General features: G+C 40.1%; 1 long non-coding RNA gene across 1 annotated transcript in view; it reads right to left on the reverse strand.

Annotated features, from left to right (window-relative positions):
- The window catches only part of LOC119950060, a 289,948-nt gene that overhangs the window by 208,771 nt on the left and 53,931 nt on the right, over positions 1-27,246 (reverse strand). The window contains exon 2 of the long non-coding RNA XR_005457332.1: positions 3,729-3,925. This is a non-coding gene — a long non-coding RNA (uncharacterized LOC119950060). The remainder of the gene's footprint in view (positions 1-3,728; positions 3,926-27,246) is intronic.

The following is a 27,246-nucleotide window of genomic DNA, read 5'->3' on the forward strand; positions in this document are numbered from 1 at the left end:
ACTGTCTCTATATGTTGTCAACTTGTACTTCCCAAGCGCTTAGTACAGTGCTCTACACACAGTAAGCACTCAATAAATATGATTGATGATGATGATGATGATCTAGCTTTATTTCTATTTATTCTGATGACACCTGTCCACATGTTTTGTTTTGTTGTCTGTCTCCCCCTTCTAGACTGTGAGCCCGTTGTTGGGTAGGGACCGTCTCTATATGTTGCCAACTTGTACTTCCCAAGCACTTAGTACAGTGCCCTCCACACAGTAGGCACTCAATAAATACGATTGAATGAATGAATGAATGAATCTATAATTTTGTTTATTTATATTGATGCTATTGATGCCTGTTTACTTGTTTTGATGTCTGTCTCCCCCCGTTCTAGACTGTAAGCCCATTGTGGGCAGGGATTGTCTCTCTTTATTGCTGAATTGTACTTTCCAAGCTCTTAGTACAGTGCTCTTCACATAATAAGCACTCAATAAATATGATTGAATGAATGAATGAATGATTGATTCAGATTGGAAAAGCAGCATGGCCTAATGGAGAGAGCACAGACCTAGGAGTCAGAGAACCTGGGTTCTAATCCCAGCTCTTCCAATTGGTACTGTGTGACCTTGGGGAAGTTATTGAACTTCTCTGTTCCTCAGTTTCCTCACCTGTAAAATGGAGATTCAATAGCAGTTCTCCCTCTTATTTTGACTGTGAGCCCCGTGTGAGACAGGAACTGTGTCCAACCTGATTAACTTGTATCTACCCCAGGACCTAGTACAGTGCTTGACACATACTAAGCACTTAACAAATACAATAATAATATTAGTAATAATGATAAGTACTACTGTAGAAACAGTTCTGAGGCCTGCACAATAATGGTCAATTTTATAGTGTCTACCCTTCAGAGGTCCTTAGGATATTTGGATGCATGATGGAGACGCAGCATGGCTCAGTGGAAAGAGCCCGGGCTTTGGAGTCAGAGGTCATGGGTTCAAGTCCTGGCTCCGCCAACTGTGTCAGCTGTGTGACTTTGGGCAAGTCACTTCACTTCTCTGGGCCTCAGTTCCCTCATCTGTAAAATGGGGATTAGGACTGTGAGCCCCCCGTGGGACAACCTGATCTCCTTGTAACCTCCCCAGCGCTTAGAACAGTGCTTTGCACATTAGTAAGCACTAATAAATGCCATCATTATTATTATTATTATTATTGGGAGTGAGAGGTCATGGGTACTAATCCTGGCTCCGCCACTTAATAAATAAGTAAATAAATATTATTACTTTAATAAATGAATTTATTCTTATTTATTTTTATAATATTTATAATATTTAATATAATATTTATTTATTTATATAAATAAATAAATAACAATGATGTATGTAAGTGCTAAGGGGCTGGGAGGGGGGATGAATAAAATGAATACAAGGGAGTGGGAGAAGAGGAAAGGAGACAGTGCTGCACCCCAAATGAAATCTGGGAATCAATTGCCACAGATAAATCAGTACAGTATACTGTAATCAAAAAGGGAGCAGTTCTCTTTAAGGAGAAGCCTCATAATAATCAAGAGACAAGGAGGCAAAGCAAAAACCGCTCCAGATACTGCAAATATCAAACGTAACAGCACAAGGGACAGCTCTTGGTGTGCACAGTGCAGCCAGGACCAGGGGGTCCACATTGGCCTTTTCCATCACATATGCAACCATAAGTGAATTTCACCATCAGCAGGGTTTTCTTCTGGTAATAAAGGATAGTGCATATGTGAAGGAAAAAGTCCATGTATTTGAAAGAACATTTCAATCACTGAAGTTTACCAGGACACTAGAACCATCTTTATCAGAATACTGCCTGAATTCCTACGTATGTGTTATGGAGTTACTAGCGAGTTTGTTTTCTGTGCCTCCAGTACTATCTTGACATATCAAATATAGTCCAATTAAAAATCTCTCTTACTTTCAAAATTTACTTGAATTTTTTAATCAAATAGTGATTTTGAGCAGGTTATCTTGATCATAAAAATTCACCAAATAAAGGACAGAATTCTTTCATTTTCTAGAATGTTTCCATCTGAGCAATGGGAGTGTCATTTTGCAAAATTTCCAAAGCTTGACACGTGATAGTTCACCTATGGAAACATATTCCTTTCTGTACAAATAGCATAATAAAATAAATATGGTGCTTAGCATAATTGAGGAAAATATAAAAGGTCAATTTAAAAGTCTCAGTGTATTCAAAAGACAATGCTGACTTTGTGTCACAATAAGACTCATCCCTTAGGACCTTTGAAATGGCACGAGATAAAAACAGTACTCTTTATCGCAGGTAGATTAACTGGCAGAGTCATGTTCATTCTATTTATCCTATATGCTGGTTAATGACAATAGGTGTTTTATGCTTACACCTGTTTAAAGGGGAAGAGCTGATGATAGAATTTTAGTGGATTTACATGGGGCAATGCAGGTCAAATTTCTTTCCCCAGTTTCTGACAGTACATCCAGTTTCATAATATGTCTTTCAGTCAAAGAAATGGAAATTCCAAGCTTTATTTTAATGGAAGGTCAAGCCATGGAAACCATCACAGAGTGAAATTAAATAAAAGCCTCTGGTAAAACATTCTGTTTCTCAAAAGAATCCAATAGTTTATATCACTGTATGTTTCCCTTCAGAAATAGGGCCTCACTCATAGCTTTATTCAGGCTTGACTTGTTTTTCTCCCTGCTGCACAAATGGTAAAACTTCTTGGCAGTTTCTTATTTTATCACCAAGTTCCACTCTAGTTACCATCGGTCTGGGTTTTTCCATTATGGTTAAGCATTAAATATTTGCCACTGCTGGGATACTTCATATCCATGGCTTCAGTTAAGCAGCTAACTGCATTAAAAACCTCAAGGAAAAGCTCTGCAGAATAATTTCCATGAACTGAATGAAACCCTAAACCAAAGAATTGCCCTTTAGTGATTAGTACCTACTTTTACTGTTCAATTCAAATTGAAAATTCAACATAAAATGGCAGTTATGCCAAAGTTACTGAGGTAGTTTTTTGTTGAAAAATTCCTTGCCTCAGAGTCATCACCACAATATTGTTTTTCCATAGAAAGAGCACAGGCCTGGGAGTCAGAGGTCCTGTGCTCTAATTCCAGTTATTACTTCCCTGCTTTGTGACCTTGAGCAAGTCACTTAACTTCTCTGTGCCTCAGTTGCCTTATCTATAAATGGAGATTGAGACTGTTAGCCCCGTGTGGAACAGGGACTCTGTCCAAACCGATTTTCTTGTATCCACCCCAGCGCTTAATGCAGTGCCTGGCACATAGTAAGCGCTTAACAAATACCATAATTATTATCTTATATGTAAAAGGGGGTTAAATGCCTGTTCTCCCTCCTACTTAGACTGATTGTATCTGTCCTGATTATCTTATATTTACCCCAGGGCTTGGTACAGTGGTTGTCATATAATAAGCACTTACTGATCATTATTATTAAAATCATTGTTATTAATAAGAGTATTATTATTCCTGGTGGGGAAACCCAGATGAAGGTCCTGGTTCCAAGAAATAGGAATTCCCAGAGCTCACCTTTATATCTATACAGTATCAGCCTCCTGCAGGGATTTAATTCCAGCTCATAAATTGGACTAGTTCCATAATCTTGCTGACCATCTCCTGCTGCCACTCAACTTTTGGTGGCAGCTAAAGGGCAGGGCAAATTAAAGTGAAAGATGCAGTTGAGCTTTTCAAGGGACACTTACCATAGCTTTCCCCTTTATAAGCTGATTTGCCAGATGAAACTAATATGCACTCTAGGAGGTTCTGCACGCACACTGAAGACAGTTTCAGAGACTTGTTTTTCTTTTTTTCCCAAAGCAAGACAGGTCATGTCTCCCTCTTCTTACTGCTGTTTTTCAACTCTCCAGGCAGAGCCATCTTCCATGCCTCTGTGGGCACCCTGACAACAAATGGAAAATACAATGAGATTATAGCTTGCCAATGGAGGCAACGCCCCCTGGGGAGCTGATCCAAGCCCAGACCTCACTTTGTAGTCAATGGGAGTTCTGGGCTGAGACCAGTTTTTCAGAGAGTGAAGAACAAACGATGACCTTTACAGGCTAGCCTGCTGGCTGTTCCAAATGCCAGAGTGTGTTCTGTGGAGGTACCACATTTTTGGAGGTACCAAGGCAGTCAGCTCATGCTCACTGACCTTCTCAGCCCAATGCAGGACCTGTTGGCCATCCTTAATAAAATTGTAGCCTAAGAGAGTTTGCTTTTTCAAATACACTATGAACAGTGTTGCTGTTGTGTTAAATGTTGTGCTTTTTGAGACTATGATGGATGCCAATGAATGTTCATTTATAATAATAGTAATAATTGTGGCATTTGTTAAGCACTTACAATGTGCCAGGCACTGTGTACTAAGCACTCGGTGAATAAGAGCAAATTGGGTTAGGTATAGTCCCTGTCCCACATGGGTCTTAATCCACATTTTGCAGATGTGGGACTGAGGCACAGAAAAGTGAACTTACTTGCCCTAGGTCACACAGTGGTGGTCTAACTTCTTTTACAGAAAATCATCTGTTGGTGGTACAAAAACTAATCAACCTCCTAAAAGACAACCATGCCCAGATGACTGTAAAGAAGACAACATGCTCAAAAGTGAAAAAATTGCTTGTGCAGGAACAATAAACACTTAAAATGCCTACTCTGGCCTCTGCCAAAATAGTCCACAATCTAACAGATCTCCACCTTGCTGTTACTGACATCTCTGCCCTGGCCAAAGGAAAGCAGTTTCCTCACCTTCTTTCAAGTGAAGAGATGTGTGGAGTGGAAAAAGCTAATTCTAATCTAAACTGATAAAAAAACAAAACAGAATTGATCTGGCAAGAACTATTCAGAATCTTCAGAAATTTCAAATCACCCAATGGAGGCCTGAGCACCATAAAATCCCTACAAGAAATGAAAAATATTTATATCTTGATATGACCAGCTGACAAAGGAAACAGAACAGCGGTGTCTGTCCATCAAAGACAACAATTCTAAAACCTGGATTTTCTCAATGATATTGGCCATAAAAATGCAGACCAGAATCAAATTAGTTTTCACCTACAAGTAAAATACTGATTTGTGCCTCAGGAGGATCAACAATATCCTAGCTTTTTAGAGAATTGAGCAACTAATCAATGGCATTTACCAACCACCACTTATTGAGTGCAAGGCACTGTACTAAGTGCTTGGGAGAGTACAACAGTATCAAGCTGGAGAGAGAACAAAGCAGGAGTAACTCAAATATCTGAATGAAGGAACTGAAGAAACGATTTTATGTGCAGATAAATATAGAATTCAATTAAAATTATACATATTTATATAATAATAATAATAACATTTATTAAGCGCTTACTATGTGCAAAGCACTGTTCTAAGCACTGGCACTGTATAAGTGAGAAGCAGTGTGGCCTTACTGGAAAGAGCACAGGCCTGGGAGTCAGAGGACGTGGGTTCTAATCCAGGCTCTGCCATGTGACTGCTGTGTGACCTCCGTTACCCTCATCTGTAAAATGGGGATTAAATCCTACTCCCTCCTATTTAGCCTGTGAGCCCCATGTGGGACAGGGACTATGTCCAATCTCATTGACTCATATCTACCCCAGTGCTTAGAACAGTGTGTGGCATATAGTAAGTGCTTAACAAGTACCATAATTATCATTATTATTATTATTATTATTATATTAATAATAATAAATGCTGAGGATAGGATTCATGTATTTAAGCACCAAGGATGGATGTTTGTCTGACACAACTGAGGTTATGTGAACTAATCAGGTGAAAGGCTTCTGTGAGTAAATGGGATTTTAGGAGAGATTTGAAGATGGGGAGAGCTGTGGTCTGGTGGATTTGGAAGGAGTTCCAGACAGGGCAAACAGGGGTCAGAGGTGGGAGAGTTAAGAGCAAGTCACAGTTAGAAGGTGAACTTGGGAGTAGCGATGAGTGTGAAGGAGGGACTAGTGGGTGAAGAGAGCCAATAATATTAAGGTGGGGAGGATGGAAGCAGTGAGACCAACAAGGAGGCTGAAAGAGTACTCTAACCATGATATGACCAGAGCTTGGACCAGCACAAACAGTGTTTGAATGGGAAGGAAGAGACAGATGCAGACAATGCCAGGAAGGAAGAATTGGAAAGATTTAGCAGTTGACTGGATGGTAAGCTGAAAGACAGCGAGGGGTCAAAGATAAGGCCATGGTTGTGGACTTCTGGGACAGGGAAGATCAACAGAGAAGAACATAGCAAGAGGAGTAGTTTTTGAGGGAAGAAAATAAATTCAGTTTGGGATATGTTGAATCTGAGGTGTCGGCCAGACATCAAAGAGGATATGGCCTGAAGGCAGGAGTAAATGTGGAATTTTAAATTAGGTGAGAGGTTGGGGCTAAATCAATCAATCAATGGTATTTATTGAGCACTTACTGCACTACAAACTTCTGAGACTACAATGGCTTCAACTACCACATCTATGGGGATGATTCCCAAATCCACACCTCCAGCCCTGATCTCTCTCCCTCTCTGCATTCTTGCATTTCCTCTTGACTTCAAGACATTTCTACTTGGATGTTCCACCAATAGCTCAAACTTATCATGTTCAAAACAGAACTCCTTATCTTCCCACCCAAACCCTGTCCTGCCCCTGATTTTCCCATTACTGTAGACGGTGCCACCATCCTTTCTGGATCACAAGCCCATAACCTGGTGTTATCCTTTCATCTCTCATTCAACCTACATATTCAGTCTGTCATAAAATCCTGTCCGTTCAACCTTCAAAACATCACTAAAATCTGCCTTTTCCTCTTTGTCCAAATGGCTATAATGTTAATACAAGCACTTATTTTGCCCCACCTTAATTATAGGAACAGATAATCTCCCCAAGAGAACAAATGTAAAGTGAAAAGAGTAGGAGATGCAGAATATAGCCTTGTGGGGCACCCACAGTTAGGAAATTGAGAGGTGGAAGAGGAGTCAGTGATTGAAATTGAGGAGGGTTCAGTGAGGTAGCAAGAGAATTAGGTGAGGACTTTGTCTGAGAAACTGAAGTCTGAAAGTGTTCCTAGGAGGAGGGAGTTGTTCACGGTGTCAATGGCAGCCAAGAGATCAAGGTAGATTAAAACAACAGAGAGCCCACTAGATTTAGCTAAGAGAAGGGATGGATGTCCTTGGAGAATACAGTCTTCAAAGAGTGAAGGGCTTGTAAACCAAGTTGTAGTGGATCACCAAGAGAGTTGGTGGAAAGGGAGTGATGGCCAGCAGATGTATGCAATTCATTCAAGGATTTGGGATAGTACAGGGAGCAGACAGATGGAGTGATAATCGGCAGGAGCAGTGGGATCCAGGGAAATCTTCATTGTCTCTGAACAGTCTCATTATGTCCACAAGATCTACAAGACCAACCTTACCCTACCCTGAGTCTTCAAAAACTTGAATCCCCCTATTCAAACCTTGTAAAAAACTTAACACAGGCATTGCATCCTTATGCTAAAGGGATCAGATTCTAAATATAATATTCTGCAGATTTCATAGGTACGCAAAAGCAATAGTTGGCTGAGCTGGCTTTGATGAGCTGTCCTTGGAGTGACAGTTGCTGTAAATGGCAAAGGCATCAGCACAACAAATGATAATTTTTTTTAACTTGGCTTCAGCATAAAATGGACTGTTGATTTTCAACCACAAATCTGCTCAGTGCTGACCCAATTGGATCACCTAGACCAGCTCTTTGGGTTCCCTTCTGGATTCTATTCTCCTCACTGTGTCTCACCCAAGAAAGGTGTGATTCAATGAGCATGCTTCAATGCTGCTGAACTGCTTCTGTTTCAGGACTTCGTTGCTTATAGTCATGACTTGCTGCTGGATCTTTAGCACATAGATGATGTTGGTGGATGTGCTCTAGAAAGTAGATCTGACATCTCTGATAGATCCGGGTGTCACTGCCATAAAGGGAGGCCAACAGTACAATTGTTCTATAGATTTTCAGTTTGATCTTCAGCCTAATGCTATGTTGGCATTGTACTCCATCTCATTAAATATTTCTTCTACAAAGCTATTTTACAAGTTTTAAAGTGCCACCCCCGCCCCAAACCCGGACCATGCTGACTAGTGAGTTGTCTCACTGTGATTCTATCATTAGTTAGTTATGCCTTAGTCGTGTTTCTATTTAAAGGCAATCATTTCTCTACCTATCATTCCTCTACCTATATGCCCCAGCAGCAAAATATCCCCCAAATGAGAGGAATGAACTAGTGAAGTCATCTGAGTGCTTAATTTCAGTTAATTTATATCATTTAATTTTTAAAACGGTAAAGGAATTTTAATAATTTTGGGGTTTTTTTAAGAAAAGGCTCTCAATGTAACTCTTTAAATAATCATGCTATCATCTGGGTATCAAAGACTCAATAGCTATCAACAGCTCTGTCTATTGTACTATCTAGGGATCTTTAATCCAAGGATTAGGTGTAATAAAGTGAAGAGGCTTTGATAAACTTAGTTTCTTGTGTCATAGGGGATTTAAGGAGTCTTCCTTTAAAGATATTTGACATTAGTTTACAATTGCTTCTCATTTTACTGCCAGAGTTTGGGATTTGAAAAGTAGTCCCCTAGTTCTAGCTTGTGTTTTCCCTCATTTTCTTGGGTGCAAGATTGAACGTAAGCATGAGGGCTGGAGTAGTACTCATGTGGGAAGCTGTCAATTATGGCAGAGCCTAAAATAACTGGGCTTTTCTCCATGGTGTGCCCATTGCCTACAGTCTTTGGCTGAGCAAGGTTTCTTGGGTTTGAATACATTTCATTCTTACCACAGGGTAATATTTTGTGGGTATATAAGCAGGGAACATATGGACTAATTCAGACAAGACAATAGAGGAGTATGGTCACACCCATCAGTGCCCCAGTTTTCATGCATCTAAGTTCCTTCCGAGCTTGGAATGCTTTGTAACCCATTTTTGAGGTTGCCCTGTATTCATATGTTGCTTCTTTTCAAACAGCAGTGGAGATTTTGGATGCTCTGAGCATAGCCAGAGTCCCATAAAGCCCTTGCCGAGCCTGTCACTATTTTCAAGTCTGCCTCTTGATCTTCACTCAGCTATTGATCAAAGAAAGCAACCCCTCCCATAGTGAATGCCGGGCTGTTTTGTTTGCTGTGCTGATCTCATACGAGTCGCCTGCTCTCTGCATGTTGGAGACTGCTGGAGCCTTCAGTAGTGGAGTTGGTAGAGTAGAGGACGGTAACTATGCTGTTCTGGGTCTACTTAGATTGCTGGATTGATGCCAACTCAAAAGTCTTCACAATCCATTTGGGGAAGGTGGATGATACCTGACTTGCAGAGATGCTGAATGGAAGATCACAATGAGATACACCCAAGCAGGGAGGGGAGAACAGAGTTTTGAAGATGTGAAACTGATAAATTCACACACATGAATTCAAAAATTTAAAAATATCAAATTTTAAGCATTTTTTGATTGATTCTTCTGTCAAGTGGGCAGATCTGGAATGATTTGTTACACTGAGCATAATTTTTGAGCATCTCCAGAGGACACTGACTTGTTAGGGAAACTGCATTTTTCATTGTTCCAGAAGAGGGGTTGGTAGCAGCAGTGCCACCTCTGCCCTGCCCTGAACCTCATCCCGATAGCCTGTCACCTGGTAAATTAGCCAGGCCTGTGGGTTGGTAGTGATCTGATTTTGCTGGAGAATCTTGAGACAGATGGCCCCAAAGTAAAATGTTTTAAACATTGGAGAAGTTTGTCCTTGACTCATTAGACCCATATATTATAGTAGAAATGTTCCAATTCCACATGTTATTCTAATTAAAATGTGGTGCACATATTCCATGAGCCACAACAGTATGCATTAACACACATGCTAGGAAGAAATATTAGCTTTAAAATTGTTTAAACAGAAGGTATTTTTTTTGGAAGATGTACATTGTAAAACAAACTTGGGAGAGGACACAGTCTCCAGTTGATTCTCTCCATATTTTTGGCATTTTCATTTAGTAAACGAAGTTCTTGGCAGGTTTCCCTCAGTGGCTTTGCTATATGATTTTCTTTTCACAATACAACAATGAATGGGTATTTGGGTGATAGCCTAATGAGCCCTGGAAAGAAAACCTACCATGAAGAAGAATTCAAAGATAAATACCTCAGTGGTAATGATGATAATGAAGATGATAGAGTCTCCCGTAGAGAGCAATAGACTAGCCTTAGTCCAGCCTGAAGGAATTGATTATAGTGACACGACTCACACTGTCTGGTTTTTGCCTTCATGTTCCCAATGGGGCAAAGAGTGCAATGGATAAGTAGGCGGAAAGGTATGCAGCCAGTTGCAAAATGCATGCAAGAGTTTTTTATGTGCAGGACCCATTTATGGCCACATCAGCCTTCGGCTGGTTATGACCTAAGTGACCAAAGCATAGTGCCAATGCTGTGCTGTGGCAGCAGGGCGTAATGGGCAGAGCATGGGCCTGGGACTCAGAAGGTCATATGTTCTAATCCCAACTCTGCCACTCGTCTACTGTGTGACCTTGTGCAAGTCACTTCACTTCTCTAAGCCTCAGTTACCTCATCTGTAAAATGGGGATTGAGTCTGTGAGCCCCACATGGGACAGGGACTGTGTCCAACCTGATTTGCTTGTATCCACCCCAGTGCTTAGTACAGTGCCTGGCACATAGTAAGCACTTAACAAATGCCACAATTATTATTAATTATTATTATTATATTACCATGACCAGCAGGTGGTGGCCTGTAAAGTTCACCACCCATGTTAGACAGTTATTTTTCAGGATGTCCACTGGGTCTGTAGACCTTATGGAACATCCTATACAGTTCTTTGGGTAGAAACTGTCAAGCTGATGGCACAGCCTTATTCTCCTATTTATTGAGCTGTGGCTAGAACCCAGTTGCCCTGATTCCCAGCTCATACTCTTTCCCCCAGACCAACAACTGGGCAAGTCTTTCTGTTGGCCCAGTGGAAATGCTTGAATAGGTATCATGAAAAAGACCTCTATGTGTGCTTCACTGCCCAAGTTAGAAAGTTGCAGATGTAGGGACATTCTTCAAAGCAGTAACTATAACTGTAGTTTCCATTACCCCTTCTTTCCCACAGTCCTGACCTTCTTTGTGGTACTTGGGTTGCCCCAGTTGACCTCCCAGGATCCCCCAACCTTTCCATTAAACAGGCCATATTCATAATTGCCTTCAACGAATGAAAAATGACTTATTCCCATAACCATGCTCCTGGAGGGGTTGATCATCTAGTGCAAAATTACCTACTGTGGTACTCTGCTTATCATTAGCCTTTAAAGTCCCTTTAATAATTTTTGACACCTCTAGGAAAAATACCAGATTCAGAAATGATTCAGGGTTTGAAACATCTTATACAGGGTTTATTATGTATTATCCCTATTCTACTTGGCATTAAGTTTTGCCTCTACCACAGATTCCCTAATGATTGTAAGCTGCACCTATGTGCTTTATGTGGTTGTAGATAATTATGCTCTTGAGTGAACAAAAAACACTGTTATCTTGGAAATTGCACATCATCTTGAGGCAAATTTTAGTACAAAATATTCAATGCCCATTATAAACCAGGCAATTAAGTATCTTGAAAAGATCTTTATCAGGATTATATACTCATAATAATGAGAAATTACTCTGATCTTTGGTTGACTAAGATCTCTACTTTCTTTTGAACAAATCTTGGGACCTCTTCTCCATCTTATTCCCTGTGTCTTTTGAGACTGTTTGCCTCAGTCATCCCCTGGAAACTTTTTCTGGCCTTGGTTTCAAGGACACAGTAATATCTTGGTTATTTACCTACTTTTCTGTTTCCTGAGGTTTTTTTCTTTTCCTCGGCAATTTTTATAGGCATACTTCAAGGTTTAGCCATAGGTACTTTACATTCTTCCTTTATACTAATTATCTTGGAGAGCTCATTGTTCCACATGGCTTCAACTATCCCCACTATGTGGGGGCCAGGGAATGTGTCTATTATATTGTAGTTTCCCAAGCACTTAGTACAGTGCTCTGCACACAGTAACTGCTCAGTAAATATGATTGATTCATTGACTGATGACTCTTAAATTAACCTAGGCCAGTCTTCGTCTCTCACCTGCTCTTCTAACTCATATTTTCTCCTAGCTCTGAGGTATCTACCCTTGGATGTTCTGACAACAAAACTCATTATGTTTAAAACTGAACTACATATCTTCCTTCATAAAGCCCTGCTTTCTTCCTAACCTTATATTATTTTATCCTCTCCCATTCTCCCATTCACAAACTGGTAGTGATCTTTGATCCCTTCATTTCATTTGCCTCTCAAATCTCATGTGTCACCAGGAACCAGGGACTTCACAGTGTTTCACAGATCTACATGTTCCTTTATGACACCACCTCTCCAATCCATTCTTCATGAAGCAGACAGAATCATCTTTCTAAAGCCCTGGTTAGATATTTTTAATGGCATTTGTTAAGCACTTACTATGTGCCAGGCATTGTGCCAAGCACCTGGGTAGATACTAGCTAATCAATCAGACTGGACACAGTCCATGTCCCAATATGGGGCTCACAGTCTTAATCCCCACTTTACAGATGAGGCACAGAGAAGTGGTAACTTTCCCCAAGGTCTCACAACAGACATGTGGTGGAGCCGGGATTAGAATCCAGGTCTTCTGACTCCCAGGCCTGTGCTCTTTCCACTAGGCTATGCTGTGTCTCATCACTCCCTTATGCAAAAGCTTTCAGTGATGCCAAATATCTGATTTATTTTATGTAAGCTTGCTAACCTTCTTGTATTGTACTCTCCCAAGGGTTCAGTATGTTGCTCTGCGCATGTACTTCCTAAGCACTTAGTACAATGCTCTGCACAGAGTAAGTGCTCAATAAATACAATTGAAAGAATGAATGAATAGTAAGCATTCAATAAATGCCATTGATTGATTGATTAAATTATTGACCATTGACTTGCCACGAGTTAACTCCCCATAGTTGGCTGATTTTGTCTCATTCAACCCCCCTTGTTCATGCCCTCTGCTGTCCAAGCTAATCTCCTTTTCACTCTTCATACTCAACACACTCTAGTCCCCACTCTCCTAAGATATTGCTCATTCCATTTCTCCCACATGAAATGCCCACCCCAATTCAACTTCGTCAAACCCTCATTCAAAGCGCTAGTCAAACCACAACTCTTTCATGAATGCTTTGCTGCAACACTGGTAAAATCTACCATAGCCACGCCTAGTACTATAAATTTATATTCATAGAAATGTGCACACACATACACAGTATATATTTGTGTTTCATATTGTCTCCTCACATTAGACTGTAAGATTCTTGAGGGCAGGGATTTCTTTTCTGCTCTTCTTTTAATACTGTCTATTGTCTTCCTATGTCAATTGCCCAAAGCAAGAGCTAAAAAATATTTTTACTTTTGTAGCCCTCATTCATGTGATATATGGAATGTATTCACAATGATTATTCCAGATTACCTAGACAAAGTCTGAATAAAATATTTTTTTCCTACTCAATGCTCTTTGCTTATTGCTGCAAAATATCATCTCTACAGTCAGGAAGTTATAGCCTGCCAAATATGCAGTATGAGGCCAGCAGGATTAAATCCAAATGATTTTTTAGCCAGCTATTGGAAATGAATAGAATTTATGACCCAAACCACAGTAAAATATATAACCAAGTGGTCAAATGCAGATAGTCTAAATCAAGTTTTCTGTGTAACTTCCAATCTGACACATGAAATGATTTTTGTCATTAAAATATATCAGTTGTTTGTATTAGTATTATTTAATGAACAGCATATTGCTATAATAAAGACAACTATTTGAGGAGAATGGCTCAAGATTAACTTGTCTGACTTGGAGCAGACATCTGGACTTTTGAGTACTGTACTATATCGCAGTATTACATTACCATATTACACTTCAGTCACTACTGCGGAAAGAAACTGGACACCAAATCAGCCAGAATAAATAAGAAACCACCAGTTGAGGACTTGAGTGAATAGGAGAATTGAGTTTTAAGAACTTTGTTTTTTTGTGTTCCAAACTCAATTCAATAAAGAACTAAACTTGACAAAGTTCAGTGTGTAGCCAGCCACGCTAATGTGAAGATTCCCATTGGAATAAACAATTGAGTTCCATTTCTACAATGACCAAATATCGTCCTCCAGGTAGTGCTAAACTTTGTCAAATTCTGAAATTTACCAGTCCACAAAAATGCTCTATTATACTAATCTGTCTCCCCCCATTCATTGGGGGGACAGTGATAGAAAAATTAATGAAATTGTATTTATCATTCACTTGACAGTAGTAGTAGTAGTAGCATTTTATTGAGTGAATTTTTTTTTTTACTTGATGTGGATGGGTGCGTAACTATTTGCAGGATGTCCAAACTGTTCTGCAACGATATTTGATTTTTAGAGAAATTGCTCTAACTAGTAAAACCCAGGAAAAGCTGGGATTTTTTTCCCTTCCACTAAATTGAATAAAGAGGAAGCAGAAAATGAGCAATATGTCATTAATTATCATGTGAACTTTGAAAGCGAGCCACAAATATGAAAAATTCAAAAATTCAAAGTAAACTAATGTGGTTTTTTGGAGAGAAAAAGGATTGTGAATTTATAAAGGACTGACTCATCCTCTAATTAAAAGTAACTGCTTTTTTTTAGCCTGTAAAATATCCATTAGTGATTCCTTAGTCAGTGAATTCAATCACCATGCTGATTTTTAATTTTGTAGCTGAAGCCATCCTTGTTTAAACAATTCCTTTTAAGAAAGCAATTGAAGATACATAAAACTAGAGTGAATTTGGATGAGATTAATGTAAATGTAGATATTTAGTTCATCTTCGTGGAACATTTTGGGGTAATTATTTGACCAGAAAGGAGTTACTTCAAGAGGCTCCCAGCCAATTCATTACCCACAAGGCAGCGACCCACACTGTTATTCCTGGGTGAAAGTAAACTTAGGAGGCTGAGGAGGGACCAGAACTCTATTTTTTTTTTAATTTCGGTAAAGTTAAAATTTACCACAAAACCACTATCTCAGAGAATAACCATAGGGAAAAATCCCTGAGAAGCCATTGTAACTTTCCATAAAAGCATTGCAGAAAGCCACACAATTTCCTCTCCCAGAAATTAATTAACTAATTAATTAAGGTAAATACCTGTGCTTACTTACTCAAGCACTGTTCTAAGTGCTAGGGTAGGTACAAGTTAATCTGGTTGAACACAGTCCTCATTCCACACAGGGCTCATGGTTGAAGTAGGAGGGAGAACAGGTATTTCATCCCCATTTTATGGTTGAGGAAACTGAGGCACAGAGCAGTTAAGTGATTTGCCTAAGGTCACACAGCAGGCAATAGGCAGAGCTGGGATTAGAACCCAGGTCCTCTGACTCTCAGGCCTGTGTTCTTTCTGCTAGGCTATGCTGCTTCTCAATGGAATGCAGATGGAGAAGATGGAAAACAGTTTGTCCTTGGGTGATGAATCACCGTGGCTCCATTCTAGACTGCAAATTAACCCACTAGTTTGGCTGAGTAGCAGAAATATTGCTCACTTGTCAATTTCTTTAATTCTGATTGGGGGAAAATGTGTGGCCACCTGTAGAAGATGTAAACTCATCCCTTAGACTGCAAGCTTGTTGTGGGCAGGTATCATGTCTACCACCTCTGTTATATTATACTATATTATATATTGTTATATTGTATATTGGAAGAACTATTTGATCATTATTAAGATTCAATCCAATATTAATATTCATTGAATCCAGGAAAAGATTGTTTTGCCACATTTTTTGTTTTAAAAGTAACACACCCAGTTCAGGAACATGGGAGTTACATCCTTGCAGAGCTCTGCATTAAGGAAAATTTGCATTGTGGTACTCCGTGACTGACACCACAAACAGGCACACAACTGTTTCTTCTGACACCATGTCATGCTGTGTCCAGGCTTGCACTATCCTAAAGGCATTGCCTAATCCCTTACAGCTTCCAGTGGTAACTTCACTTTCGATTCACAAAAGATAAAACTTCTGAGAAGTTCAAAAAACTATATAAACATGACCTCATTCATTTTCATAATATTCCAAAGAGAAGGGAAGTAACAAGAATTATTTCAGTCATTTCCACATGACAGAATTGAAGCACAGAGTGGTTCTCTTTTGCAGGCTCCTCCTCCCCCTCCCATCCCCTTACTGTGGGGGTTCCTCAAGGTTCAGTTCTTGGTCCCCTTCTGTTCTCGATCTACACTCACTCGCTTGGTGACCTCATTCGCTCCCACAGCTTCAACTATCATCTCTACGCTGATGACACCCAAATCTACATCTCTGCCCCTGCTCTCTCCCTCTCCCTCCAGGCTCGCATCTCCTCCTGCCTTCAGGACATCTCCATCTGGATGTCTGCCCGCCACCTAAAACTCAACATGTCCAAGACTGAACTCCTTGTCTTCCCTCCCAAACCCTGCCCTCTCCCTGATTTTCCCATCACTATTGACGGCACTACCATCCTTCCCGTCTCACAGGCCTGCAACCTTGGTGTCATGCTCGACTCCGCTCTCTTGTTCACCCCTCACATCCAAGCCGTCACCAAAACCTGCTGGTCTCAGCTCCACAACACTGCCAAGATCCGCCCTTTCCTCTCCATCCAAACCGCTACCCTGCTCATTCAAGCTCTCATCCTATCCCGTCTGGACCACTGTATCAGCCTCCTCTCCGATCTCCCATCCTCTTGTCTCTCCCCACTTCAATCCATACTTCATGCCGCTGCCCGGATTGTCTTTGTCCAGAAACGCTCTGGGCATGTTACCCCCCTCCTCAACTGCCCGGATTGTCTTTGTCCAGAAACACTCTGGGCATGTTACCCCCCTCCTCAAAAATCTCCAGTGGCTACCAATCAATCTGCGCATCAGGCAGAAACTCCTCACCCTCGGCTTCAAGGCTGTCCATCACCTCGCCCCCTCCTACCTCACCTCCCTTCTCTCCTTCTACAGCCCAGCCCGCACCCTCCGCTCCTCTGCCGCTAATCTCCTCACCGTGCCTCATTCTCGCCTGTCCCGCCGTCAAACCCCGGCCCATGCCATCCCCCTGGCCTGGAATGCCCTCCCTCTGCCCATCCACCAAGCTAGCTCTCTTCCTCCCTTCAAGGCCCTACTGAGAGCTCACCTCCTCCAGGAGACCTTCCCAGACTGAGCCCCCTCCTTCCTCTCCCCCTTGTTCCCCTCTCCATCCCCCCATCTTGCCTCCTTCCCCACAGCACCTGTATATATGTATATATGATTGTACATATTTATTACTCTATTTATTTTACTTGTACATATCTATTCTATTTTATTTTGTTAATATGTTTGGTTTTGTTCTCTGTCTCCCCCTTCTAGACTTTGAGCCCACTGTTGGGTAGGGACCATCTCTATATGTTGCCAACTTGTACTTTCCAAGCGCTTAGTAGAGTGCTCTGCACACAGTAAGCGCTCAATAAATACGATTGATTGATTGATTCTGACTTGGGCAAAACCATCCTGCAACTGAGTGGCAGGGTTATAACTCAAATATAGTCCCCTGCTTCGTTCAGTAGCCTTCCCTGTCTTTTGTATAGATGGAGGATTGATTTTCTGAGCCAAGCATAAACATCAATTTCCTATCAGTGAACATATTCAAGAGCTGCTTTCAAAGTTATCCAGTCTGGAAGGTGTTAGAATTTTTTTTTTAGCTAAACACCATTGTGTCTCCTGCTAAAATGATAACTCCTAAATTGACCTTTTTTGCCTTAAAAATATAAATAATCTCCTGTACATATATATGTATATATATAGATATATCCACTCAGCTGCCTTTTCTTAGTGACATCATTGCATCCTTCTTTAACTTTTTGTTCCTCAGCATTCTCTCTTTGCTCAATTCAACCTTAAGGAAAAGCACTTCATGCAGACTGAAATATAAGTGAATGTCACTTGGTGCAATTCAAAACATTAGTCACAACTTTTTGAAAGTTGAAAATGAAGATTTCTTGAAAGCTATGTTTTCAAAGCAAATATAGGCAACCTTAGTGTTAGAGTTTGAGTTAGAGATATTCTCCCAACTCACCCCTGCCTGCCCTCTTGTTTTCTACACATGAAGTCTATTTCACAACTTCCTCTCTTTTCTGTCCTCAAAACCAACATGACCAAGTCCAGCCCTGCTTTGTCTGGAATATAAATGAATCTGGAGTTTGGCCAAAGTAAAGTATCCCTGCATTTTCCAGCAATTTACCAGAAAAAGATTAGGAAGGATTTATAGTGATTTCAAAGTTACATGGAAAGATGGACTGGGTAACTAAGGGAATGGGTAATAAATTCTGGAACCTTTCACCTCTAGCTTGCCAGATCAAAAGTGGCCCAGCAATGACCGAAAGCTATTGCCACCTATATGAAAGCTGGTTTTGCAGTCTACGTGAAATAAGTTAATAGTCTCATTCCACCTCGCTCTAAGTGGACAGATTCAGTGAACATCCTGTAAACTGCCTTTAAAGGACACAGAAATAAATCGACAAGATGTTATGCTTTCTCTGCTCCATACCACCCTCCCTAAGTGATTTTGCCAGCCAATGTTGACCCAGTTTACATCTAGATAACAGCCGGGGAATTCCCATTAATTCCTTACAGCATTAACACATGGCCTTAAGACCATTTGCTAACAAACGGTTCAGTTTTTAACCAGTATCAATTCCTTGCCACAGTGCAAACTCAGTCTGGAAAATAAATAGCTCCAGCTGATCCTTTTAAAAGACTAAACTACGTTTATCTTTCTGGTAAAACAAATGAAAACAAACATGTCTAGTGTATTTTGAATTTAAAGTCAAAATCCATAATACTACTGATGGACCAAATTGAATACTTTTAAATGTCATTGTGCTGCCTTTGCATTTCAACTTTTACCTGGTGTATTGGAAAGATAAACTAACTAGTCTCAGCTGTGATTGTTTCTTCAAAATTAGTCTTCTAAGAGAAGCTCCTCATATTTTCAATCTAAAACAACATTGGTAAACAGTTTATCTGCACTGTGTTAATACAGTGAGGTATTTAATTTAAACCATGAATTATTCAAACTCTGTGGGGGCATTCAATAACACAGCTGCTGCTAACTGTCTTTTTCAGGTTTTCTTGTTTAGTCTCTATCATATTCATGTAACTGTAATACAATTTGAAGAGCTCTTGATTTCCTCATTTTTATACAGCTGTGTTTGCAATTTTATATTATTCTCTATGTAAGTGAACGGTAATTTGGCTTCCTTTAATTAAATATTGCTGTTGCATGCTAACTGCTATCAATTAAGTAGCATTGGCAGAATGAAGTAAAGGACTGAGCTATTATCTGGTGATTTGATCAGTGTTGACAGCCAAGTGGATAATTCAGATTTAAAAACCTCTTTTTTCTTAACAGTAATTTTTCTGGCCCAAGTTACCTAGAATTTACCACACAATTGCCTCAACCCTATATTTTGTGCATGTAGACACAGCTACAATGAACAGATGTAAAATATTGATTCTTTCAAGAGTTTCTACTTGGGGCAATTTTTTTTTTGGAAATTTTAACAGAGAAGTTTGTATACTGCTATTTCAATTAGAGCAACTAGCATATCATTAATTAGTAGTATTGCAAACAGTTAATGTGGCAGTAATAGTTTTAGAGCATTACCTTTCTGAAATTAAACGTCAAAAATCTGAAACATGGTGGCAATTTGTTTAAAAATTAACAAAAACAATTGTTTGTCCAAGAAGCATTTTCCAAAGATGTATACCCAAAGGGGGATATTAAGACTGTGAGCCCATGTGAAATTGTGTCCAACCTAATCAACTTGTATCTACACCAGCAGTTAGTACAGTTTGACACATAGTAAGCACTTAAATACCATCATTTAAAAAATGCTTCCTTCCTCTCCTAAAGACCTAAACTGCTCTGGGTGGGATATGTGGGAATGGACAAAGTTCCATTATAGAGGAGAGGTGCCCAATGCCACATGCCTTCAATAGGGTCCACCCACTGACTGGCTCTGTACAGCCCAGGGGAAAATGGTACACTCTTCCAATATGCCTGCTCTATTCCCAGAACTGCAGGTTAATTTCACTCCAACTTCACTCCAGTTTCTCAAGACAATGATCCAATCCCCAAACACAGAAATCCAGATACTTTCAGATCTACTGTTCACAGCAGCTATGAAAACTCCCAGTCTTCCATGGAGTGAACTGCCTTGGAGCAACAAGGACTCCTCAGGATATTAGCTGTCCTTGTGGTCATTTTTGTCCTGGCCTATATGAAGCAAGTTAAATGGATAATCACTCACTCCTCCACTTCCCTGGGACCATGTAGGTGCAGCTTCTATCTGCATCACTGCTTAAAGTGGCATTTCTATCCCCTATCACACTATCCCCTGACAATAGAATATTCCACAAATCAAAATCTTAAACCTAGCCATCTCTCAAGATTTCAGATTATGTACCTTTTTAGGCTTACTCCTTTTCTGGGAGGAAAAACTAATTTGCTCTCATCCGGTATAGGATGCAGGAGCATTTGGTATCTTTTAAAAATGTCTTTACACTGTGTATGCACAATTCCAGACTGATCAAAAGTATGAAGGAAAACAATTTGCTTATCTAATAGGTAACATTTTACTCTTAAAACTACAAAAAAAATGCATTTCTATTTTTTTTCCTTTCTACTCCTCCAGGTCTGACCTCTCATTCTTCCCCCATATCTCTTCCTTTTGTAGTCTCCCATATATCACATTTTTTCCCAGTGGTATTTGTTAAGCACTTACTATGTGCCAGGTCCTGTAATAGGTTCTGGGGTAGATACAAGCTATTAGGTTGGACACAGTCCCTGTCCCATGTGGGGCTCAGAGTCTTGTTCCACATTTTACAGATGAGGATACTGAGGCACAGAAAAGTGAAGTGACTTGCCCAAGTTTACACAGCAGTCCTCTCCCCCTCACCATCCCCCCGGCCCTACCTCCTTCCCCTCCCCATAGCACCTTTATATATGTTTGTACAGATTTATTACTCTATTTCACTTGTACATATTTACTATTCTATTTATTTTGTTAATGATGTGCATCTGGCTTTACTTCTATTTATTCTGATGACTTGACACCTGTCCACGTGTTTTGTTTTGTTGTCTGTCTCTCCCTTCTAGACTATGAGCCCATTGTTGGGTAGGGACCGTTTCTATATGTTGCCGAGTTGTACTTCCCAAGTGCTTGGTACAGTGCTCTGCACACAGTAAGCGCTCAATAAATACGATTGAATGAATGAATGAATGAATGAAAAGTGGCAGAGCCGGGATTAGAATCCAGGCTCTTCAGGCCTAACACAATCAATCATTCTCATCCAACCTTACATTTTTGCTCTGGGGCACTGATATTTCCTTTATCTCTGGCAGTTATTCTGTTACTATTAATTTAGAATGTTTATCCAATTACTGCTTCTCAGAATTCTGTCTTATGACTCAAGGGAGCAGAAAGTGCCATGTGGAAAATGGTCTAAATCCTCCAGCTCTAGACATTCTTATGCTACATTGGAAGCAGTCTATGGAGCTTCTAGGGATAGTTTCTTCTATGGCTAAATTTCTACATAATGGGCAGCAGATTCCATTGGCCAAATGTTAGACTAGTCACAGTCTTTTTACTGGTTCATCTATGTGAGTTCGAACAGTTGGGGAGAAAAGGAGCAATGCATTCTGGGAGAAAAGGAGCAATGTAGTATGAGAGATAGCATGACCTTGAGGAAAGAGCAGAAGACCTGGTTCTAATCCTAGCTCTGTTAACTTCTCCAAGCTTCAGTTTCCACATCTGTAAAATGTGCTCCTATCTCTTAGATTGTAAATCTTGGGTGGGACAGGAACTATACTGAATCTGACTATCTTGGATCTACCCCCATGTTTGGCACAGAATAATAATTATAGTGATTAAACCAAAAAGTGTTTTTTCCAATCATTTCATTAGGAACCAAGTCTCTCCTCCCTCCCAAAATACTGATTTTAAAAGAGCTGAAACATAGTATAACTTTTTGTAGCCTTTCCCTTTTCTTTCAGGGGAGAGAACTGGGGTAAAATAAAATGAGGGCTAGATCACATAAAAAAAATTGGATCCAGAAGAACTGGCCAAATGAAAGATCACTAAAGTCAAATCCACATTCTCCAACCAGTATACTGCTGGGTGGAATGAAAGCCATCTTCATTAGCGCATATCATCACGGTTGCCTACTCACTGTGGGAAGAGCTGTGGTCTTGAGGCTATTTGGGAGACTCCAGGGCTTTCTTAGGTGTTCTCTCCCAATTTCTTCTTTTTCACTTGGTGTGACAGGCTTTGACAAGATTTTCTTGAGGATGGACTGGAGTGGGGAGAGCCAGGAGGCTGAGAGGTCAGCAAGGAGGTTGATGCAGTAATCCAGGCAGGATAGGATGAGTGATTGTATTAACGTGGTAGCAGTTTAGATGGAGAGGGAAGGGAGGATTTTAGTGATGCTGTGAAGGTGGGACCAACAGGATTTAGTGATGGATTGAATATGTGGGTTGAATGATAGAGAGGAGTCAATAATTACACCAAGGTTACGGGCTGGTGAGACAGGAAAGATAGTGGTTGCTTCTACAGTGATGGAAAAGTCAGGGGGAGGATGGGTTTGGGTGGAAAGATATGGATCTCTGTACTAGACATATTAAGTTTGAGGTGATGGGAGGACATCCAAGTAGAGATGTCTTGAAGGCAGGAGAAGATGCAAGATTGGAGAGAGGGTGAGAGATCAAGGCACCTACAATATAAATGGCCACTGCTAGTGAAATAATTGACATGTTTTCATCAAATTGTTCTATCATAAGAAAAATTAATGACAATCATCAATCGTATTTATTGAGCGCTTACTGTGTGCAGAGCACTGTACTAAGCGCTTGGGAAGTACAAATTGGCAACATATAGAGACAGTCCCTACCCAACACTGGGCTCACAGTCTAAAAGGTGCTCACAGTCTTGTGTATGTTACTCCATTAGTGGGTGAAACTAATGATGTTTCTAAGAATAAATATCACTATACATTCATTCATTCATTCAATTGTATTTACTGAGCACTTACTGTGTGCAGAGCAATGTACTAAGCGCTTGGGAAGTACAAGTTGGTGACATATAGAGACGGTCCCTACCCAACAACGGGCTCATAAAAGACCAATGGCAGGGATGTAGTGAAAAACATTTCATGGAATTTTATAACACACCAAAAAGATACAGAAACAGTTGTATTTTGTAAAGGATAGGTTCATCAGGCTACATTTACTGATAACTAACTTGAAAGAGTAGTGTTTTGCTGTTGCTAACAATGTTTCGGGTGTCCATACAAGCTTGCCAGCAAACATTAAGGCTTCAGAAGCTAGAGCAAACTTTGTTTACTTCCATAGCCCATTAGTTAAATTTTGTAGTTTAGAACTATTGGAGCAAAGTTGAGAAGCTAGACATATCATTCCCTTTATCCAAAAACTACAAGGAATACTATTTGTTGCACAGTCTCCTAAAAAATGTGCATGGTTTATGATTTTTCAGGAACCTGAAGAGTCTTCATTAAGAACTTTTTGCCCTGAAAAATGCACACTAAGCACTATTCCTTAACTTTTATTTTGAATAATTACCATGACATTAAAATATTTGGAAGGGTTTTCTGCCTTCACATAAAATAATGTTGGGTCTAAAACATTTAGGTTCCAAGAGCCATTACCTAAAGCAGATTTTTTTGTTATGTTTAAAATTGTAGGGACTGATCCAGGGCAAGATAGCAGAGTAGTAGTGGACTCCACCCAAGCTTCCACCACTGCTTCTGCCTACCTCCTCTCCACCCAATCCTACCCCACCTGAGTCTGTTCCTATCTTTAGTAATGAGAATAATTGTGGTAATAGTAGTAACAGTATTTGTTTAACAATATGTGCCAAGCACTGTACTAAGCGCTGGGGTAGATACAAGATAATCAGGTCAGGCACAGGGTCCGTCCCATAGGAGGATGACTCATAGGAGGGAGAACAGATAGTGAATCCCTACTTTACAGATGAGGAAACTGAGGAATAGAGAAATGAGTTGACTTGCCCAAGGATTTACAGCAAGCAAGTGGCAGAGCTAGGATTAGAATCCAGTCCCTCTGGCTAAAGCCATTGCAGGACTCAGGGACAGCAACCCAGGGGAAGGGGATCAGTGAAGAGATGGCAACAGTGTGATAATGATGGAGTGATGGAAGCAACAGCAGCCTAAAGGTGCTTCCATGAGGGCCAGCAGCGGTGGTCATGATAAAATTTAAAAAAAAAAATTCCTGTGGGGAGCAGGGAGCCAGGGTGAACAGGAGGACTATATTGTGAACTGGTGAGAGTGAGGGATGAAGGATAGGGAAGTGATTCATTACCTGTAAAATCCACAGACAACGGAAGGTTCACTTTCTGCTGAAACTATTCCAATTGAATCATTTCGGCTATGATGGAATAGTTGATATCCTGGGAGAGCCACCTTTGCCAGCTAGCTAAATCTGGGGAGGTATCACACAAGAAGCAAACAAACTGCTTGGAGGGTATGTTAGCATTTTTTGTTAACCAAATTTTTGTTATCTATAATTGAAGTACTTGTTAAGCACTTACTATGTGTCAGGCACTGTTCTAAGCACTGAGATAGATACAAGGAAATCGGATTGAATAAAGTCCCTGTTCCACATGGGGCTCACAGTCTCAATCCCCATTTTACAGATAAAGTAACTGAGGCCTAGAGAAATTAAGTGGCTTGTCTGAGGGTATATAGCAGACAAGTTGGAGAGTTGGGATTGTAACCTAGGTCCTTCTGACTAGTAGGCCCGTTATCCATTAGGCCATGCTGCTTCTCATGGTGCTGCTTCTGCTATGACATAGCAGAAATATGCTCTTAATTCTGTACGTTGCCATTTGCCTCTTCTGTATCAGTAGATGTTCTAGTAAATGACCTCTTTTTATGTTTTCAGTGTCACTTGTTTGGCCATAGATGTTGGGAATCTGTCAGAACTAGTAAGTAGCCTTTAGTCCTGTACTGTTCCCACTAGGTGATGCTGCTTATAAGCATTAGTTTTAAGATGGTAGCTTCTAAACAAACCAAAGAAAACACTTCAAACACTGGATTGTAAATGTATGAAATTTGTTACCACAGGAAGTTTTGTAGGCTGAAAATATCAGTAGGTTTGATAGGGGTATGGAAAAATGAATGGACAAGAAGACCATAATGGGTTACCAGGAAGAGAGTTAGGGATGTAGAGGGAAAGGTTATAGTTGATAGGTGATACATCCCTGTTCATTAGGATGGATGTCAGGGAGACTGCATGTCAGACTGGATGTATGCCCCATTGTACCTCTAAGCCACCTGTTGTCATTATTAGAAATGGAATACTGGGCTGGAGAGACTATTGTTCTAGCCCAGCAAACATATTTCTTATGTTCTTGCCTCTAGACTGTAAGCTCCCTGTGGACAGCAACGTGTCTACCAACTCCGGTATATTTTACTCTCCCGAGGGCTTAGTACAGTGTTCTGCACACAGTAAGCGTTCAATAAACACCACTGATTGATTCTTGAAGTCTTATAGTCCTAAAGGTTTGCCCCCATGCTCAACATGGGAAGTGGTCACATGTTCATTACTGCCAGGAAACTATGGTAGTCAAAATTCTGAGACCTTGCAGGGATGACGTATACATAATCTCTAATCTTGCAAAAAGGATGCATTCATGACTGGCTGTTGAATGTCTAGCCAGCCTAAGTACACCACTCAGCATGTCCAGGCAGAGTTTAGGTGTGTCCTGTTGTAACTCTTGCCCCTAAGGACCTGATTTTATGCTCTTTGATATCAGGGAGGATCTGCTCTCCAAAAGATATAGGATCAAGTTAATTGGGTAGCAGACTAATGGTATAACATGACATATGGTATTGTAGTGTTGAAAGGGAGGAAGCTACCTATTTCAAATGTTAATTTTAGACCAGTTTCTCCATTGCTCCAGGGCTTTATACTTCCAGTCCTGGTATAGTGTGTAATGATGTTCTAATACTGTTGCTCTCTATTCTAATATATGGTATATATTAGTGCAAGAAGTTGTTAAGGATTTCAAAAGTAGAGTGGTGTATAGATCAATAAGCAATATCAGTATATTATGTATATTTCACCACTTAATACCGTATGACATCCTTCCAATTTACAATACAATTTGTTATTTCTCCCTCCCTTATATTCCATATAGAAATAAGAAGCAGTGTGGCTCAGTGGAAAGAGCCCAGGCTTTGGAGTCAGAAGTCATGGGTTCAAATCCCGGCTCTGCCAAATGTCAGCTGTGTGACTTTGGGCAAGTCACTTAACTTCTCTGTGCCTGTTACCTCATCTGTTAAATGAGGATTAAAACTGTGAGACCCCCTTGGGACAACCTGATCAACTTGTAACCTCCCCAGTGCTTAGAACAGTGCTTTGCACATAGTAAGCACTCAACAAATACCATTAAAAAAAATACATACGCTTACATGTATTAAGCATCCTCAGTCAACAAGGATTTCAAACTCTTTTATCGTGTTAAAGAATAGACATGTTTCTTTTCTACTAAAGCATTTCTCTTTCCCTTTTCTTTTTTAACATTTAGTCAGTAAAGAAATTTCCTCTGACTATGAAATGATCTCTTCTTTAGATTTTTAGCACTCAAGTAAAGTAAGAATATGATGACTATCTAAGACACTCAATCACCATTAAGGAAAAACATGTTTGATTATAATTTTCACATGACGGCAAAGAGTGAGATTCAGACTTTTCACTATTTTCTATGAAATTCAGAAGTGTTGGCAGAGTTATACCTCTTGATATAATGAAATTAAACTATTTCCACTGTCACAATATCTGGAAAGAGAAAGGAAATACTTCCTTAGCCATTAAAATGCCAATCTCAAAGCAACATTACTTTCCTAGTGGCATAATATGTGATTGTCTCAGATATTTTGCAGCAAAATAATTCATGGTGTGCTTTCTACCCATAGTTTAAAATATATGGGAGCATTCCTTGGCTTATGTGAATTATGTTGAGGATGAGGTTTTCTAATATCACCAAAAATGTATTGCACATTGAAATTATGTAATCCACCAAATTAGTATTTTACATATGGAAATAACATCTGGTCTGCACAAATACTCATTTGCATTCATCAAAGAAGCATCTGCACACACTAAAGGGTAAATGATGAAAATGG

This window comes from Tachyglossus aculeatus, chromosome X1 (genome assembly GCF_015852505.1).
Source record: "Tachyglossus aculeatus isolate mTacAcu1 chromosome X1, mTacAcu1.pri, whole genome shotgun sequence".
NCBI lineage: Eukaryota > Metazoa > Chordata > Mammalia > Monotremata > Tachyglossidae > Tachyglossus > Tachyglossus aculeatus.